Source organism: Lonchura striata, chromosome 2 (assembly GCF_050655825.1).
Source record: "Lonchura striata isolate lonStrDom1 chromosome 2, ASM5065582v1, whole genome shotgun sequence".
Classification (NCBI taxonomy): Eukaryota; Metazoa; Chordata; class Aves; order Passeriformes; family Estrildidae; genus Lonchura; species Lonchura striata.
Genome location: NC_140704.1, coordinates 28,235,494 through 28,255,819, shown reverse-complemented (window position 1 = coordinate 28,255,819; position 20,326 = coordinate 28,235,494). Strand labels below are relative to the sequence as shown.

Genomic DNA, 20,326 nt, shown 5'->3' with positions numbered 1-20,326 from the left:
TCTATAGCACTATATTACTTTTTTCTGTTCCAATTTTTCTGGTAAAGATTTTGAGTCCCTATTAATTTATTTGTTGTTTTTATTGTATATGTAAACAGTATATTTATCAAATTTCAGTACATGGGGAGATCTGCTGACAATTTACTTTGACAATTCACAATTTGTAGAGCATAACTGCTTGCTAAATCATGTGAGTATGCTTTTGCTCTCAGAACATTCATATTTTTATAAATGTGGAAAGAACAAACAATGTTTAGCAAGAAAAAGAAAAAAAAATAAAAATCTTTAGATGATTTGTGAGTCTCTTCTTCCTCTCATATTCATGCAACAAAAGCTGTTTGAGTAAGCATTCAGAAATACTAAAATGGAAGGGGCATAGGCTGACAGGAAGAATGGCTTTTCAATTGGTTACTTAAAAGTCTTCCATTAGGTGTCAGCTGCTTACATTTCCAAACATTATATCCCACAATAATGAATAAAAGACTTCCTAATAAAAGGAAGGCTTTTTAGTATGAACATTATGAGTGCCTACTCAAGACTAAGGTTAATTTTGTGCCTTGCATGAGCACTTTGGCTTGCAGATAGAGAGTTTGATTTAGGAATGGGTCACACTCCACAGACATGAAATATCCATCTGTTGTGTGAACAGTCATACTCTAGAGTGAATGGAATTTCTCAGATCAGAAGAAAGTAACTGAGTATTTTGTGATACCCGATCTCTTCCCCACCTGTGGAAACCTATTGAAGCAGCTCTACTTATAAGGCATTTGTCAGAACGTTAATTGGAAAAATGACTTCATTGTGTGAGTCATACAGTCACCTCTGTGGACCTCATTAGGTTTAAATGAGCAGACTGAAGGCCAGGGCAATCATTCTGAGCACAGCCATATGTTGGTGAAGAAACTCTCTCAGAAACAGGCTCGTGGCCAACTATAGGGACTTACAAATGACTAGATGGAAGATGGAAGTCTTGGTGGCAGGAAACACACTGGAAACAGTGACATATGTAGCATGTTCCCTTTCACAACAAAGGACAATTAAAAAATATATTTTTAAATAGCAGATTCACTACCTGGTAGGTTTTTAAATATCTTGCAGCTTTTGAGTTGGGACAATGATATTTTTAGGTGGCTTGTGTGTAGGTGTAGGCTTCTTTGCAGGACACTCCATAGCTCTGGTTTGAGGACCTTTGGAACACAAAACATTTTGGTGGGAAGTGAAGTCATTCCTGTCTTACTTCAAAATTAGCAAGGACAATCAAAATGAACAATTGGTTGAGTCTGTGACTTTCTGTGAGATTATAAGCTATATTTATGGAGCTGCTTTTTACCAGCATTTGAGAATTAGGTAAATCTGGATGAGAGTTCAGTAGAAAATGAAAACAACTCTGTCCCTCTCAGCAGCTAAGGAATCTCCAGCAGCATAAGTAGTTCAAAGAGATAACATATTCTAACATTCATTTATTTTTTTTTAACCTGAAAGTTTCTGCTATTAGTCTATTCAGACTCAGAAGTGCCGAGAAAAACATTATTGGAAGATATCTCATAGTAAAAAATCTGATCAGAACAAGTAAATGGAAGGAACATGGGATAGCTATCTTCTTCTTATGTCATCTAAATATAAGTTTGCAATGAGGCTTAAGTTGACTTACAAAGCTTGATTAGCAAACAGGGAATTAAATTCTGTGTACTTTTTCAGAGGATAACAGTAATTAATATAGTCATTAATATATATTGAATACCCTCCCCCGAAACAAAACTATTGAAATACAAGACTTTTGTGATTACAGATATGTCTTACCTTAAATATATCTATTCTGAAGCTATAGATTAAGGTACTTCTGGGGGTGTGAAACTCTCGATAGTCTGACCCTTATGAACTTTATGTAAACTACTTGTATATGTCTGAACTTCTGAGAAGTGTACATTTTGCTTCCTTTTCTCAGTTGTTGTGCACAGCCCCTTTTCTATCTGACCTTAAAATAAACAAGAATGAAGAAAACATTTTAAAAAACTGACATCTCACTACAACTAAGCAGAAATAAAATAAGAAGCTTTTTAAAACCAACAAACTACCAAAAAGAAGACTGAAAATCTTGACATTGTCATCATCACTTGAGAAACTGAAAACTGAATTGTATCTATTCAACTCCATGTTCTCACATGGTGAAAGATAAATCTAAGATATGGCCTTGAGGTATCAAGCCCTCCAAAACTCTGCTCATGCAAGTTAGGTTCTTCCACAAGGTATATTTTTATTACACTTAGTGTCATAATTGGAAACACAGAGATGAACAGCATTTCACAAAAAATGGCTGTAAAATTGCATGCCCCCATAAAAAAAGAAACCAAGTCAGAACTTGTTTGTAGCAAAAAAAGAGGATAAAATCTAGGAAGTAAAAGACTTTGGCCATTGTGAAAGCCCTCACATCCAAGAATCACATGGTCCTTTTCCCAAGTACTCACCCAAGAGACAAAAGATATGCCCCTAAAGCACAGAACTTCATTTATAACACATGCAGTTAGCTGGGTGTCTGCATCAAAATACCTAAAATTTAGAGGTTCCTATTCTGGATTCATTAAGAGATTTGGGATTCACAGGGCTCACCTAGTCCTTATTTTATTAAAGTTCTATTCAGAAATTTTAAGCATCTATGAATTTACATGTCACTTTTAAGGATATTTCCTGTTCCTGTGGTTGGATGTAAATGTAGATACTGCTATGTCACCAATATGTCTAATCACTATTACCCAGGCAGGTACATCTTTCTAGTCATATTCATCTTTAAAGAAGTATCACAACCAAATCTTCAAAGCAAAAACTTGTAGTCTGAAAATTCTTTCTTTCTTTCTTTAAAGTCCCTTTGCATTTAGAGATACTCTCTATGGAATATAATCTGGCATGCCCAGCTGCTTTCACTCTGAATGTTTTCAATTCTGAGCTTTTTCTAGAAAGCCAAGCAAGGAACAAACAGCACTGAAGTTTATGTGAGCCAATTATTCTCTATGTCAGCACTACAATATTACAATGGTATAATTCACTTAACCACAGCCTATGCAATCCCTGTGGATAAACAAACTCTTAGTCCTTGGGGCAGCCATAAATTCCTTTTCCTCCTCCCAGTGTCTAACTTCATGTTCATCCTTAAATTATTAACTCCCAGAACAATGTCTTCTTCTTTAAAAATAATAAAACTATCTGCCAATAGTTGTTGCCATGTAAAAATTAATTTTTCACAATCACATTAAAGAAAAATGTAAATATCTACATGGTAAAATTCTGCTATTATTAATTAAAGACTTTGATTCAAAAACAGCACTGTCTTCTCTGGAAATGAATATCCATATTTAATTTTAATATTTAATTATTCCTTTCAGTAATCAGCAGAATTCATAGAAAAAACTTACTTGATTGTCTACGCACAATTGATTACTGGTATGGATTGTAGTTTATTTAGTTCCATAAAATGGAACTGTGGTTTGAGCATTTTAAAACACAGGTTCATGTATGTTCAATATTTTGTCCAGTTACACTATTTGCCAATATTTCCTCCAATTACAATAACACATTCCAACTGCCTTTTCATAAAGCCATCTTTCTCATTTATCTTTTTTGTCCGCTTGGCAAGAAATATCCATAACGATGACTCTTTTCCTAACCTTGTATTATCAGACAGGATAAAAAGCAACATCAAACACCTGCTTCTCTGAGGTATGGCTTAAAGTTATTTGTTCCTCAGCTTGTGCCACAGATGATAATGCAGAATGTACTTTTCAGTTGATTGATTAGACTGCTGGGAAGTTTGCATTTTTCTGAATCAGCCTCTGCTCAGTGCACTGCCTCTATGTTTCTAGCTGTCTATACTTCCAACACTCCATTCTATTTTGAACACTTTGTTGCTCAAAACTCATGAACTAAATGAAAGTTTCCATTCCATGGAGCAATAAGGCTTCCCACAAAGTGGATCAACTGTTAGAGACCAGCCTCTACAAATATTTGGGCAAGTCTTGCACTGCATCAGATACAGGGAACATTACACATATGCAAGAGTGAACTCTTGTCTCTGATTGAAGGTTTTTCCCAGCCTGATCACCATTTCTACCAAATTTAAATAAATAAGGAAATGGAATGTAAGAAGCTAGAAAGACCCACACCATTGAGAAAATTAAACAGTTCTTCCTGAACTGCTATTTTTTTTTCATATAACATATGCTGTTTTAATTCATTATTAGTTAGGCTGTTAAATTAACTGGAAATATATAATTACACTTTAACAACTCTATTGTAAATGCAAAGTACATTCTTAACTGGAAACTTACAAAAGATGGTTACATAATGCAATACTGACATAGGTTATAGACTTCTTGTGTATTTCAAGGGTTTGTAATGTTTATAAATATCTGCAAATTAAGAATTGATAAAATAAGACTTTTATAAATAAAATGTAATTATTTTTCAATGTTTCCCAGATCATACTATATGCCAAATAAGGTTCTTCTGCGTAACCTTGGCCACATGCTTCAAGTTTAATAGAGTTAATTTTCCCGACTCAGTAACTATTTTGAGTCTAGTAGTGCAACCTATTTCACTAATGGTGAATTTCTTTCTGGCACACAATTACTACTACTAGTACTGATATATATTTTTCTTCTTCTCTGTCTGCCTGCTGCCTACAGAAGAGCTATACAGCAAACATGCAAATTAATCTGTGGGAGATAATCCCAGTCCTTCAATTCACCCATTTTTACATCAGGAAATAAGGAAGTTGAGTACTGAAAGCTCTGTAGCTCTAGGGCTTACAGAGCTTTGCCACAAAACAGATTTTTCTGTATGTATTGTTCAACTGTTATTTTGGACTAATTTGTTTTTGTTAAGTTTAATTATATAATAACAGTTTACATATCAGGATAGATTTCAAAACTCCTGGAAAACACTTGGTGTACCTACTTAAAAATGGTTTGCAACATTCCCTTTCTCTATTTTACCGATTCCACACTATAGAATTGCACGACATCCACATCATTTCCTTTGCTAGTGTCAGCTGGTGCCCATCCAGGCCTGCGGTGGGGGCGGTTTGGTCTCATTCCCAACCGGCTGCTAAAACTCGCTCCTTGCAGCTCCCCTCAGGAGAAGCTCACTGCTTCTCCGGGCTGCTGTGCCCTTCCTGAGGGCTGCAGTGGCAATTCCCAGCTCCGGGCAGATCTCCCAGCCAAGCCAAGCCAGCACCAAGCCTGGCCCCGGTGCAGGGCGCTGGCCCCCATCACCACCCCGCAAGGCTTAGTAATGGATTGATTTGCATATGGCACCCATTCCACATAAGTACAATACCGTGATATTTGTTCATACAAGTAGATTTTTGCAAGGAAGCTGTCGGTGTTTCCTGGGCAGAGCAAGGCTCGGCGAGCTCCGGGCTCCGAGCTGCAGCACCGGGCTGTGCCCGGCCTTACCAGCCTGTGAAATTCCACGGAAACCAAGGGGATTGCTTCTGTCAGGAGGAAAGCGTGCACAAGGGCTGTCAGAATTGGGATCTTACGTACTGCTCATGAGTGGAAGAAGGAAAATGGAAATCTTTTCAATGAGCCTGTTTGCTTTGTAATATAAAACCATGTAATGAAAGAACATTCACATGATTGTAATTTTCTCATGTTTTATACTTCAGTCATATTTTTCATAGCAGTTTCTCAGATTTATCCATTTCAGTTTTTTATGTTATTTCTTTTTTTTGCCTTTGTTGTTGCCTGTTTATTATTGGCATATATTTTTAGTATTTTTCCTTTGGATTTTTTTTAATTGACAGGATTTCATCTCTGTTTGTTAAAGAGAACCAGCTGTTTTCTTCAAAGATAATTTTCTGAAGCTGTCGTATGCCATAATTACACTGCAATTACACAGCAATATCCATAAAAGCAGATGAGGATTCTATGTGTCCTTCTGACTCATTAGAAGTTGCAAAAATGATGGATGCAGTCTTTCCTAACTTGACTATTGCCCTCTGTTGGCAGACCCAAGTCCTGTCCTATCAAGAAAGAACTAAGGCAAGGAATAACACATCCTGTGAAAGGAGATCAATTTCAGTTTTAGTAATGGGAACACTGAGATAATGTTGAAGCTGGAAAGTATTTTCTAGGTGCATTTTATGGAGAACACTTTGAGGGATTTTTTAATGTTTGCAATAAATCAGTGTTATATACATTTTGCACACTTTCTGATAAATTATTTCTTTTCTCATACAGTTAAATTACTTGAACACTTACTCTCTTTGCAGTTCAGTTTCACATTCATGTAATTTCCTTGTAAAATCCTTCAAACAATTTATTGTTTTGAAAGATATAGTCAAATTATATTGAGTTTTGTTTGTTAAGATGTTCTGACATGAATAAATTGAAAGAAGTCAAAATATACTCATATGGCTTTGGAATACCTTAGATCTTCATGTTCTAGCTGTGAAGAAGAAAAAAAAAAAACAGAGAGATGCTGTTTTAACTGAAATCAAAGCAGACCAAACCTAATTCCTTCTGAATCGACAGACCAAAAATATTTTAATTCTGGAATGAGTTCTCAAGTAATTAAGATGACAAAAGAGAGCAATCAGGTTGGGGAGGGTGAGATGGTGAGATTTTGGGGAGATGTGGGAGGAGAAGGGTTTGCTTGGTTATTTTTGCATTAAATATTGAATCAGGTGAGCTATTTAGTTTTGTTCATTCATTTCTGGTTAGGGTTTAGCATGATCACTTATAAAGATCCTTCATGATGAGCCTAAGCTAAGAGAAAGGGTCAGTGGGCTGCTGGCACCAATTTTCAATGGACTCTTGTGTACTCCTGTCACAGCAGCCACTGAAGTCTTGATGTGCAAAAGACTGTGGCTAGGGCAGAACTTCAGAAAACAAATTCATTTCATTAAAATCCTGCAAAAATTAATGAGAACTGAAATTCAAGAGAGACCTATCAACACATAGATTTCTCCTGGCTCTGCTAGATCCTGATACAGTTTCAAAACATTTACTTTGGTACGGGCAATAGGGAGTATTCTAGTTCTGTAGTCAACTGCTCCACTAAAGCATACAAGGTGATTATTAGTCCTCTAGTGACTTTCAGCAAACAGACCATGTTTAAACAGCAGAGTTAAACAAAACTCAGTTTAGTGAGTCTATTCTGGAAAAAAATGACAGTGGGAAATGAACAGGTTTTATTTTCAGTTGTCTTTCTAGCTGTCATATCATCTATAATGTATATCTCAGCTTGCAGAATTTCTAGATGCTCAGAATTCAAGTGTTTCCTTTAATGCCAGACAAGGACGAGATTTTGTTAAGGCTAACACAAAGACAGGAATACATTTTCTAATGTTCACGTTTTTTCAGTCCTGATAGCTAAGGCAAGTTGACTGAAGCTTCTCAGGTCAGTGACTTCTTGTTTAGCATCACTGACTTGACCAAAAATGATTTTATATTATCTTTTTCTTCTCTTTTCAGCAACAATTCATTAATATGTTCAAGATTTTTTTCTCCATGAAATTAGACTTGCACACCAAGACACTGGGAATGCAGTAAAAACCTACACCAGGGAAAATGAAAATAAGCAAAGGCATCATCTGTAAAATGAGGAGCTAGCTGTCTGTCCACTGCAAATGCACTATCAGTTTTGAATTTCTATGTAGGACAGTAGTTCTTCCAATAAATAAGACAATTGCATAATTGCAAGACTTCCAGCAATCCAGTGATTGCTGACTGAACTGTGTTGATTAGATTTCAGTACAAGGCTTGACAGTGGCTCTGCAATCATTCTGCTCTGCTCATACCAAGCAGTATTTTAATTTGTTACAAGAAATACCTGCTGAAGCGTATTGTTGAAGTCACAGCTTTTATGCTACTGGTCTTGTAGAAGACACCATTTTTGATACCAAGCATATCTATTCAATAGTTTCTTTGTCTTTTTCTTCCACTATCCCTTTTCATTCAATATTTAGAGTTTTTCCTTTAACTCAATTATTTACTGCAATAAGATAAAAATCCCCACCACAATGACCTCTGTTTTGTTAAATTGTGAAAGAGTATATTTAGAACTTCTGTCAAATTTCTAGAAGTGAAAGTCAGCTCATTCCCAGCTTGGTTTATACATTTTTACTACTATATGTACTTAAAATATCAATAGATAGAAAATTAGAATTCAGCTACCAAAGAAAAATCTTTAAATATTGCAGAGATCAGAAGCACAAAACCCACAAAACATGTTTTGGTGACTATAACTAAGACAAAATATGCAGCGGTTAAAGCTCATACTTTTCACTTTTCTGCAGATGTACAGAATCTGTACATTTTTGAATCATAAAATTCTGATGTTAAAATTGTGACTGAAGAACTGCATGGAATTAAAACATTATTTTTATCTGTCTAGATTCAATAAAATGTAGAATGGAAAGATGTAGACCCTAAAGTCCAATTAATCATCAGTGTCTAAAAATTATGATGTTATAGTTAGATGAATTAATTAAAAAAAAATCAGAACCATGTTTACTGTTTTTTAAATTTTTCCTAAATATTCGCTTTATTTGCATTGTCAAATCAAAGATTGCATATGTCTCACTGCAGGAAATGTAAGAAAAATTGACTGGGAGATAAGTACTCTGGTTACTGCATGCAGGAATTGCAAAGATGTTTGCTTTAGGCATATCAGGGCATACTGTCCTGCTGTAAATATAATGCTTATCAGGGGGTGAAAATTTAGGCTCACTGCCACAGTAGAACATAGGTTTTTTCCCTCCTTTAGTGGTTGTTCTGAGATTAATACACAAACAGTGAAATGTTTCCAAAAAAAAGATGTCCTTTAACCCCTTTTAGAAGATTATTTTAGTGGGACTGGCAATGGCATTTTCAGAGGTAGAACAATCTGATGATTGCCATTCAACAGTTCAAGCTATTATCTTTTAAATTTTTCATGTTTCTCTTTGAAAGCATATAACTCATATTTTTTATCAAACTCTGCTGTCAGGTTATTTTTGGTTTATTTTTGAACTTTCATGCTGGTGTTATGTACTTGATGATGCGATATGTATGTACAGTACATTTCTCACAAACACTATTAGCTTCATTATTTGCGATTTAGGATTAAGATTTGTCTTTCAAATCCACAGTTTCTGTCAACTGCAATAATTTTCTGCTTGCCTTTACACATAAGATCAATGCTCTTTGAGTTCAGGTTTCTCTGACTGTCATCCTGAAGTTGATGGTATTTCTGGTTCTTTATTGCCTTCTGACATATCAGTACACTTAAGTACAATTTTTCTCCAGTGCCTGAGGCTGAGTTGAATGAAGTGGTCCTTCAGTTGCATTCTGTCATCTGTGTGTTGACCACGACCTTCATGGTTTATTTATGATTAGGAGGTTATGTCTTTCCTTACTCTAGCAATGGTATTTTAGTGAAGTTCTCCATAAATTTCTTAGTTCTGCAAATACCTTGCAATTTTGCAGGCTTGCTCTCTGCAATATTCTTCAATAAATAATAGGAAGCTAGCCTGCACTTTTAGAGAAACTTTCCTATATATATTTCCAGTGCCAGCTTAGATTGTCTCTCATATTGTCAGCTGTCCTGCAGTGCTGGACGAATAATGAATGGCCTTTGCCATCTCTGGATTGTGCCACTGTGAGATGTTCGATGATATTTTACTGTGAACTAATGATCTGGTAAGGAATATGCTTGATTATGTGTCATCTACCTGGGAGTGAGTGTGTCTGGTAGACACTGAGAAGGATTTAACATGAAGAGTTTATGTCAGGATGAGACCTTTATGAACTTCGAAAATCAACAGTTGATAAAATATGAACAAAACTTCATTAGTGTTTCAGACTATGTATAGTGTTAATTGCATTTGGAATTTCAGTTGGGATTATTGCTACTGTTTAAACTTACATTATAAACTGAGGAATGATACTTCCTTGTGCAAAGTCCCTCCGTGAAATTAACGACATTGTGTATGTCAGTAAACACCAGAAGATGACCATACTTTCTAGCTCATTAATCAGAACAGTTCTACCAATACCAGAGAAAAAAGGATGTAAGTCTTGAATCAATAAAGTTTAGGCAGATGTACCAAAGCTACCATCTAGCTGAAAATTACTTATTTGCACAAATAAGTAATTTCACAACACGTACATTTTCACAACAGACATGGGTTAGGAAGAAAATTTATTTAAAATTCTGTGTTGCTGTACTAGAAACTGATTTCCTCACACATAATGTTAATATTGTTTATAAATCTGGTGGATCATCTCTTTCTTAAAATCACCTAAAATTTCTTACATTTCACTGCCCTTAGGCAGCTAACACTAGTGCCAAGACCTTCACCTAGCATTTTTTACATGCAGGGTTTGTTGTCCCAATATCCTTTACACCATGCTTCTTGTGAATACTCTGGATTTCCTTCAGACCCTTCAACAGCCTTGCTGCCCTTCTCTGGACATTTCTGAGCATCTCGACATCCTTCCTAAATTTAGGGGTCCAGAAATGGACACAGTACTCAAGGTGCAGCCTAATCAGGGCTGAGCATGTGCTGTACAGATGCTGCTCATACTTTTAAACACTTTGCTGAAGACTTTAATGAACATTTTGCTATTGTGTAAGAACGAGCTTTCATAATCATAAAGCCAACACTTCTGAGCAATTTTCAGAAGAGCAAGTTTCTTGAAGGCAAGGGTACACATTGGGCTCCTTGTCTAGCCTTTAACTTATCAAAGCACATAAATCCCTGATTTTACTCTACTATAGAAAGTACTACTAAATGACATTAAGCACTTTGTTAAAGAAAAAAAAAGGTATGGTCGCATTTTTTAATTAAACCAGAAAAATGAAAGTTGCAAATGAAAATGCCATGTAGAAGAAAAACACCATCAACCCCATTGTCTTTTTTGGAAAGAATACTTGCACTCTTTTTTTATTATAAATTATCTTACCTCTTTTTCCTCCTTTTTCCTCTTCTACAGCTCACCAGTAAGCAAAAGAATAATTTCCAATCCTGATACACAACTTATGTGTATGTTAATACAGTTTTCTGAGCATTAAGGCTATGATTTTTTTGAGAATAAACTTCCTCAAAACATAGGCTCTCTTACAAGAATCTCAGACACACAAATGTTTACCCCAGCTCATAGGTTTTACACTACATCTGAATAAATTAATCATTGGTCAAGTGCCTGGAATCAGTACTCAGAAAGATCTGATCTATTTGATGGATGTGATTAGTAATTCTGACCTAACCTCTTGGACTGTACACACTGAAGATACAAAAAAAACCCAACCAAACAACTCAACAAAAGTGCAGAATCAGTTTATCTTGACACATTAGTCACAGACAAATGGAAATGGCAGGACACAAGTCCAGTAATGAGTGTCATAGTCCAAAGTACAAAATCACAGCTAATTTGTAAAACTGTTAACACACATAACATTTACCCTTCTATTTAAAAATCTGCATTATTCAAAAGGTTTAAGGGTAAAGAAGCCAATAATGCTTGATGATTCATTAGTTTGAGAGGCATACATGCTCTTGTTAAGACAATTAAAGCTTTGGTCACAAATCCTTTGGTTTTATTGATTTGGCAGAAATCATAACCCTGGCTCATTTTATACTTAACACTGAAGAGCTCTGAACAAGGGGAAGATAGGTTAGGCAATTATTCTGTGATATTTGCATTGAACTGATCCTGCATTTTAAAAACACTGATCATTGACCAAATGCTGTATTATGATGTAATGTGGCTACAGCAAGCGCCATTCATCCTGCACAAAAGGCAAATAGAAAACTTCTGTATTAGTATACTGAAAATTTGATAGGATAAAATGTCAAACAAATTTTTACAAATTTGTCAGAAAAAAAGCCATATATGTATAGATACTCTGATATATTATCTATCTAAATAGTACCCTTTCATAGATGGAACTGCTACTTATAGAGGGTGCAGCTTTACTTTCTTTCTAAACACCCTTTCAAATACACTGTTGAAATCTGCCTTGCAATCAGTAGATTTTCCTTATAAAAGAGTTCTATATTTTAACTTCTTTAATCCCTCTGCTCTGTTTTGGATACATGAAAACATTTTCTTGGAGATGTTCCATTCAGAAGAGAGGGCTTTCAGAACCATTATGGACAGTTCTCTATAAGCATAGTCTCAAAGTCCAACAGATGCCAAAAAGAAAGAAGCAACAATAAAATGCTGGGCATTATCAAGAATATAGCTGAGGATGAACATAAACTATAATGCTGTCACTATCAACTGCATGAAGCACTCTCCATATCTGTAGGACACAGCAGAGTCAGAAAAAGCAAGAGAAGAACAAATAAAATTACTAAGGGCATGGTGCAGCTGTCTTGAAAGAGAGATAGAATAATTACCTAGGCACAGGGTTACCTGCTGAAATTTATTTCAACTTAGATTATAGCAAGAAAGTTCTTTTATGCAAAGGGCATTGATTGTGTAACTTCCTGCCAGAGTTGAAGGAAACAACATGATCAAGAAGAGATTAAACAAAGCAATAGACAACCATATCCAAAAGCAGATACTGAGGGAGATGACTGGGTGTGGAGTTGCGTTATTTGTATGTTTTATTATCCCTATATTATGTATCGGTTTATTCCTTTGTACCCCCGTGTGCAACTTGGTTTGTCCCCAGTTTTCCCGCCTTGTCCTCCCTTCCCGCCTCTCCAGTGGCTGTCCATCGCCCTGGAAGGGGCGCAGTCCTTCCCTTTACCCCCCCCCCCCCCCACCCCGGTGCCTTGTCTATCACTCGGTGCTCCTTCCCATCCATCCAGAAGCTTCTACTCAGGGCACCGGGTGATTGGGCAAGGGCCTGGGGCTCCCCCCATATCCTTCCCCCATTGGACCCCACCATATCCCCCCATCCCGGAGCCACCCCCTATCCCTATCCCCATTGGTCGTTGGATACCCCTCCCTTACAGTTTATAAGCCAGTGCGAGCACCTTGTGCTTGTTCCTGTTGGCTGGCACCGTTCTAGGACATTTGGCCCCGTTGGGCTACAATAAACTCGGACTTAGCCCCCAGCAGGATCCGCTCTTCATTTACCACCGCGAGGCTTGCCAGCGCTGCCCGGAACCCACAAAGGCACTCTCCAAACCCCAGCTGGGAGCGGCGGAGGGTGCCTCCATCGCCCACTCTCGCCCCAGACTGAGAGCTAGCCGGGGCGGAGGAAAAGGGAACCGGGGCGGGAGCGCGGCAACTGGGGATGCAGCCTCTGTGTCCTTCATCTGTTAACTGTGGATGTGTGACCAGGCTTAAGGCCTTCTACTGCAAGTGCTGGACAGGGAGCAAGAAGGACTTAGAGATGAGATCTGTTCAAAAACATGATTCTTTAAGCTGTTTTAGAAGTAAGGCAGTGAACAGGTTACTGCCATGAATAGTTTTTCTAATGATGGAAATTTTATATATATATATATATATATATATATATATATATATATGTGTGTGTGTGTGTGTGTGTGTGTGTGTGTGTGTGTGTGTTTTAAGCCATGCAGACTTTGAAGATGTTTTGGGGTTTTCCCTACCATTAAAATGACAAATAAATTAATGAATAGTGAAATATATATAAAAATATATTGCAAAAAATCTACTGTATCATCTTTGTCAACTTATATTGTCCTTTAATATTGATTTTCCATATTTTATGTTTATGTTAAATATGACTGCCAATCTAAAATGCTTAAAAAAGCCATCATAGACTATTTCAGGAAGTTTATCTGAAATTCATAGTTTTTATATTTTCTCTAGAAGCCTGCTTTTAAAGGTTATGTTCAGAGCACCAAAAATAGTATTGACAAATCAAGAAAATCTGAATGTCTTAAATTAATCTGAAATGTTTTTAAACAATCCAAATTATTTTTATTTGTAGAAAATATTTGGATAAAAGCAGAACATGATAGCCAGGACACAGATGCTGTTCAAAACCAGTAAACATCACTGTGTCCTCCAATTTATTTGTCATGGATTATGAAACTAGTTTTAAACTTCTTACTTATATTAAAAGAATTCTGAATAAAAGAAACTGTCACTGTTCAAAATGTTTGTCATTAGAGATAGGACCTTCTTAATTTTACTGCACAGCTAAAAATAGTCCTTGTACAAGTTAGGATCTTTACCAACTGAAGAACTAAACTTCCATTTTACACAAAACTTCCTATACTATTCAGCTCCAGCTGAATATTGTAAAAGAGTAACATATGGTAAGCAGCTTGTCAGAAAAAGGGGGATACTGAAAAATTTAAAACATACAATTTAAAGAAAAAGGCTTCTCTTGCCTACTTTTCTGTAATGTCACTGTAAATCTATCTCAATTTGAGCTTATTTAATTCTTGCTGCAGGATGCACAAATCCTTTGATGCCCTCAAGTAATCCTAGTTTATGAGACTAGCTAGAACCCTTACAGAAATGTCCACAGAGTCTTGACTTAGTAATTAGCCTAATGTTTGATGTGTTGGTATCTCATGAGATGTCACAGCGATGAGCAATAGGTTCACACTAACCCACAGCTTCATTCATGTTCTGCAAGAAAATGCAAAACTGTGTGCTTGTAAGGTTCACAAACAATATTTTGTGAAGACTGGATCATGCTCACTACCACAGAAATTACATCAAGTTTAGATACCTTTCAGACAAGTAATTAAAAATGAAATATTAGGGAGAGTGGCAGAATTTTAATCATAGCACTAATCAAATTGAATGTTGTGTTAGAGTTTCACTCATGATCAAGTTTTCTTCTAAAACCACATCTTGCAGAAACAGTTTGACAGGCATCAGCTGATGTGTGACAAACTGGGGAGCAATTGGAAAAGGTGTCTGAAGCTGAAAGTATTAGCCTTCATGGTTGATGGTACTTTGGAGTTTATTTTTCCTATGCTGCAGAAGGATGAAACCACAACCATTCTGAACCTTCCCACGCAGACATAAAGCATTTGCAAACAGCCTGAAATCCTAGCTTTTCCACTCTCACAGCAAGACAAAATCACTGAGACCACTTAGAATCTCCATCTTCTGATAGAGATCTGCATGGCAAAGTTTTCTGGTGATGGTACTCAGGGCACTACTGGTCTTTCAAATGTTACACGAAACATGAAATCACTTGGGCAGAGAACAGGTTATCCTCTAGGCCTCACACACATAATAACAGGTGCAACTGAGAGTCTCAGAATAGCCATCTGTCAAGATACTTTGCTTTAAAAATCCACAAACACAGGTTCACAAGTTAGACTTGGTCATTGCAAGAACTTGTTGTATTTATGTACATGTTCTCATTGGCTGTTAATCAATAATTGTCAGAAAGACAGAAACTTCTAATATCAGCAAAATTTTCCAGATTACAATTTTTAAAAAATTTGTCTGGCTTTTGAAACCATCTCTAAACACCCTGCTATAAGAAGAAATATGTAAAATGCAAGAAGCCCATGTCTGGTGTAATTTACAGCAAGAATAACTCAGAATTATTTGACAAAATCAGGAAAAAATATTATGTGAATGGAAATAATACATCAAAGTAAGCAGGTAGTATGCACACAGAAGGCATTTGAGGAGTTACTTGTAATAAGGGGGGTTGTGTGCACTTTGGAGGAAGCAGTACCACTCATTAAAATGTACACTTTAGGTTAGTCTTCTCTTAGGAGTTAATAGAGAATTAATCATCTGTACACTAGGGGAGAGTGGTTTGATCAATACTGAAACTATAACCTTCACTGAGGCAACTTATCTAATAAGTACATCTTGAATAAAATTCCTTCATGCTCTGACTCATTTTTCTTAAAACATGAAACCAATAAGCATTAGAATCCTTTGGAGTGAGGGTGATCTCAGCAACACTTCTGACTGGTCTAACCAAAGTGTACCCATCTATACATCCACAGATAGGCAATAAGCACATCTAATACATTATTAACACAGAGTAAAAATAATAATGGATCAAGAATTAAACTTTCATGAGCAATATGAAGGTCTGGTGTTGTGGCTATAAAAGAAAAAACAAACTCAAACCCGATATTTATCTAAATTAACACAGAAAGTTAGAGATTTCCTTCTCAACCAAATAACTAGGGTGAAAAAAAGTCTATACAATTTGAAGCCTTTCACTGTGACTGTGAGAGTAAATGCAGTAAAGAGTGCTGAATTGATTTTTACAAAATTATATTAATTGAAGCATTCTAAGAGAAGTATTAGATCTAAAAAGATGATATAAGCTCTAAGATCTATTTTGATTCATTCTACCTTTTGCATTTTTTCTTTGATTTTTAATAGTTGAACAGGGTGCCAAGCTGGAGTAAAAGCCTGGCAGGACAAAACATGCTATATTTAGTATATCCAGATAAACTTTACAAATGTATAGGTAAATTAATCCCTGAGTTATCTAGCCAGTAATCAGAGGATTTAATGTATTGATTTACTTACTGTGGGGCCTGCAACTCACTCAAACTAATAAACTCTAATAAACCTTCTGATGTATCTCTTATGTAATGAGCAGAGAAAAAGAAATTTAAAAGTTGAAAGTTAGATGTTTGCAAATCAGACACACAATAAAGCTGTGAGATTTTTAAGCAACTCCCTACTTTCACACCTTTGCAAAACTATTTCAGCTAATGCAGATTGCTTTGGTGGGACTGATGTAGTGCAGGAGGCTGATTTGCTTTGCAATTTTTAAAGGAATAAGTAGAGGAACAGAGATAACCAAGAAGTAATGCTTCTCCAAATTCAAGAGAAGTATTAGGTATCTACTTGTTTTATTGTGTCAATGATGCAGTTAAATATACTGCTTTTGGTAAATTAAATAGCTCACTACTTTTGTCAGACCTCTGGCACCAACCACCAGCCAACTATTTCCAAGTGCTTACCAAGAAAACCACTGCTGGGGATAATGACTTCGGCACAACTGTGCTTCTTGCTTCTGTCAGATCACCCTGTGCAAGGACAGCTGAAGTGCTCTTTTGACAGCAAAACAGCAGATATTGAGGCCTGTTTGATATTCATCAAACAATGAAAATGTCAGTTGAACTGAATTGTAAATTGTGGTGATTTATCTGCTTCTATATTAACAACTAAGAAAAGGCAGGAAAACAGTGTAGAGTGGACAATCAAGGAAAGGAATCACTCTGACTTACTGAAAAAGAAAGCTATTCATAGTCATGGTGCTTTTAGGGAATGGAGACAAAGACTTTGCCCTCACACCGCCTCAGGCAACTCAGATTTACTATACAAACCAAAAGTTTTATGTCAGAGAAAAGAATATCTGGAGAAAGTGGAAGGGGGGGAAAAAAAGTACTATTGTGGCTTAATGAAGATATACTTTTACCAAAGTATAATGGGTAAAAATGGACTTGAAACATGAATTGTTGAGTCAAAGTTTATCATTTCAGAGAAATACATGCATCAGAACCATATTACTTCAATGTCTTATTTTACTGACATTTTCATTACATGATTTTCAAATTATCTCTGTGGAAGTGCTGTTTGGGAAAGGGGTGAACAGAGATTTTAAAAGGATATATATATGTATATGTAAAAACTAAGATGATTACTGCAAGCATCTAGACAGAACTCCTTGGGTGGATGATTTGCTCTTATGAGACAAATGCCACTAGGCAGTATGTGCTCCAGTTCTTCAAACACTTATAGTCATGATCTAAACATTTATATTCATCCCTCTGTAGGTAGTTCTCATATGTTCCATTGACCCAAACTGGTTTCTTTAATGCACTCTTGAGAAAGAGCAGGGCTCAGTGCACAGGTGGGAGATGCCCAGACAGCAAGACACGTCAGCTGCAACTCATGAGCAATTCAGATCAGTTTTAATCCTAGAATGGTTTGGGACTAGCAGGCACATCTTCACCTACGTCAAGTTCCTCAGAGTCCTGTCCAACCTGACCTTGGATGTTTCCAGGCATGGGGCATCTAACATCTGGGAAAAGTTCCAGTATTTTGCCTCCCCCATTGTAAAAAAAAAAAAAAAATTCCTTATAACTAATCTAAGTCCTGTGGCTACGTTAGAGAATAGGCAAAGGGGTCATGGTGCAATAGCAGATGCTGCCTAAACTGATCAGCCAGGAAGAAAAGGGCACTCTCACTGGTTCTTTCAGGTAAACAGACACATGTCTGGCTAAAAGGCTGGGAAAAGGAGAGCTTTCTACAGTTAGGAAGACAGCTGAAGTGAGCCATGTTAATCTATTATGTAAGTAACAAAAGTAAAAAACTAAATGGAGGGGGAAATATAAAACAATCGCCAAAATTAATTTATTTTTAAGTGTTTGAGCTGAAACTAGTAATAAAGCAGAAAACTAAATGTCAAAGGATTATTATCCTGACAGTGCCTCATCTAGTAGGGTTTTTAAGCTCCTGATTAGCTTCAGTACCTTGTGTTGTGAAGAGCTTGGCTTGCAAGTTGCAAGGTTAATAAGTGCACTAAGAAATGCAATGCCCTAACTGCTCCTGTTTTCTCAGCAAACAGATGATATAGAGTAATTGTCATTCACTGATAACTGAGTGTCTCTCTTTTTAGGTCTTGTATTCTCCATAAACTGATTTTGTACTTAGAATAGAATTTTCAAGAAATCAGTCTGTCAACATAATATGGTCTTGTTATTGCAATACTTTAGCTTGTAAACAACTTCTCTACATTTTGCCTATTTTTGATTGACTGAATTATGTAAGTAATGTCACATTTATGATTAACAGTAAGTTATTTATCCAGGGACTTAACCTCTGTTGGAAAGCTACAGACACTTAAAGTTCAAAATCACTTTTAGAAAGCTACAGAAAATCCTATGTCTTCTTAAAGTGGGACTGAAGAAATTTATCAACTGTAATACAATGAAAGCAAGGAAAAAAAACCCTGAAAAAATCACCTGTAAGCCATTATTTTAGTATTTACTGAATAGGTTAAATTTAGTGTTTAAAAATAGAAAATCCTGATATCTGGGGATTGAATTTCATTTTGACCTTATCAAGGGCAAATGTCACTCAGAAGTTGGAAGAAAGCAACAGAGGAGAGGATGAAAATTTCCAATAACTGCCAGCAGCATGTGCACTACAAGAGAGATCAGGGTCCTGACCAAGTGCTCACTGTTTATTCAATTCTCAGCAGTTTTGAGAATACTTAGACCACGTTTCTCTCCCCCACTTGAGGAATGAACTAAATACCCTCTACTCCTTAGAGGGTAAGAGTGTGGAAAAATGTATTAATTTAGACTCAAAAAGTGTACTTTTCCTTTCTTTTTCTAATAATTCAAAAACTACTCTTCCTTTCAACTGCTTTTTTAAACCTTTGGAGCCTGGGAAAGAGATCAATACACTTAAGAAAAACACTAAAATGTTAAATCTGGTGTTTCATAGAGGACTATTTTGATTCTGATTAGAATTTCTTTGAATGCAAGTCCAAAACCTTTCCTCTGAAAAATTAGTTAACATTACGTACTGGCAGAAAGCAGTTGGAGACCATTCATTGCAAGCATCACAATTCTTAATTTATTTCAATCATGATATTTAATAAGACATCTCAAGACATCTGTTTCAAACTTGCCCTCCTCATTTTGCAAAATCTGTATGCCTGAACACATAGAAGCCATGCATTAAACACAATCAAAAGTCCTTTCCAAAGATGTATGCTTTCACCAAGAAAATATTAGGGTGGAATGAAAATACATCCCCCATCCCCTTCAAATCTCTCTTTAATAAAGGTCTAGCTTTTAATCTCAGTTTACATTTGGATCAGAACATTCCTAAACAGTGCAGTTCCACACAATTTCAAAGAGTTAGAACACAGTCTGGTTACAGACCTTGAAGTAAAACAACCTCCTTTGCTTACAAAAATTTAACCCTGTGTGTGCCAGCTATTCCACTCTGATGGCCTACGAGCCAGCTTGTTCAGCTTGTGTTCACCATCCTTCCTTCCAAAGCTGTGCTACTGTGAATGAAAGGAACAGTAATACCAAACACTGATTTATGAGGGTAACTTTTGTACCTTTTATCCAATGACAAGATGATGTGAAAGACTAAAATATAAGTTTGGCAATGGGCTCAATGCTTCTTTAAGCCAAATTCCCTTAATTTACTGGGTTATAGAAGCAGATATATTTTTAGTCCATTCCTGTGGCCTAATACATCATTGATTACCTTCTACAGAGAAAGGATTTGAGCATATAATCTAACCTCTAGTATTTTCTCTAAAAAAAGAATGGCATCAATGTGTTATCAACGTATGATTAAAAGAAAGGTATGAGCTTTACTTCATTACTTTATTTTCAAGAGCAAAGCACAGACAATCACTTGCAAGGAAAGGTTTCTGATGTTTT

At 36.2% G+C, this 20,326-nt stretch overlaps 1 protein-coding gene across 2 annotated transcripts in view; it reads right to left on the bottom strand.

Moving 5' to 3' along the window:
- The window catches only part of LOC144247308 (uncharacterized), a 242,899-nt gene that overhangs the window by 25,140 nt on the left and 197,433 nt on the right, over positions 1 to 20,326 (bottom strand). The window contains exons 1-2 of one of the 2 annotated variants that reach the window (XM_085573121.1): positions 1,801 to 10,121; positions 1,073 to 1,187 (exon numbers count right to left, since the gene is read on the bottom strand). The gene's annotated coding sequence lies outside the window, so the exon portion shown is untranslated. Of the gene's footprint in view, positions 1 to 1,072; positions 1,188 to 1,800; positions 10,122 to 20,326 lie in introns of those variants that run through there. The other variant, XM_085573120.1, reaches the window with a different exon arrangement.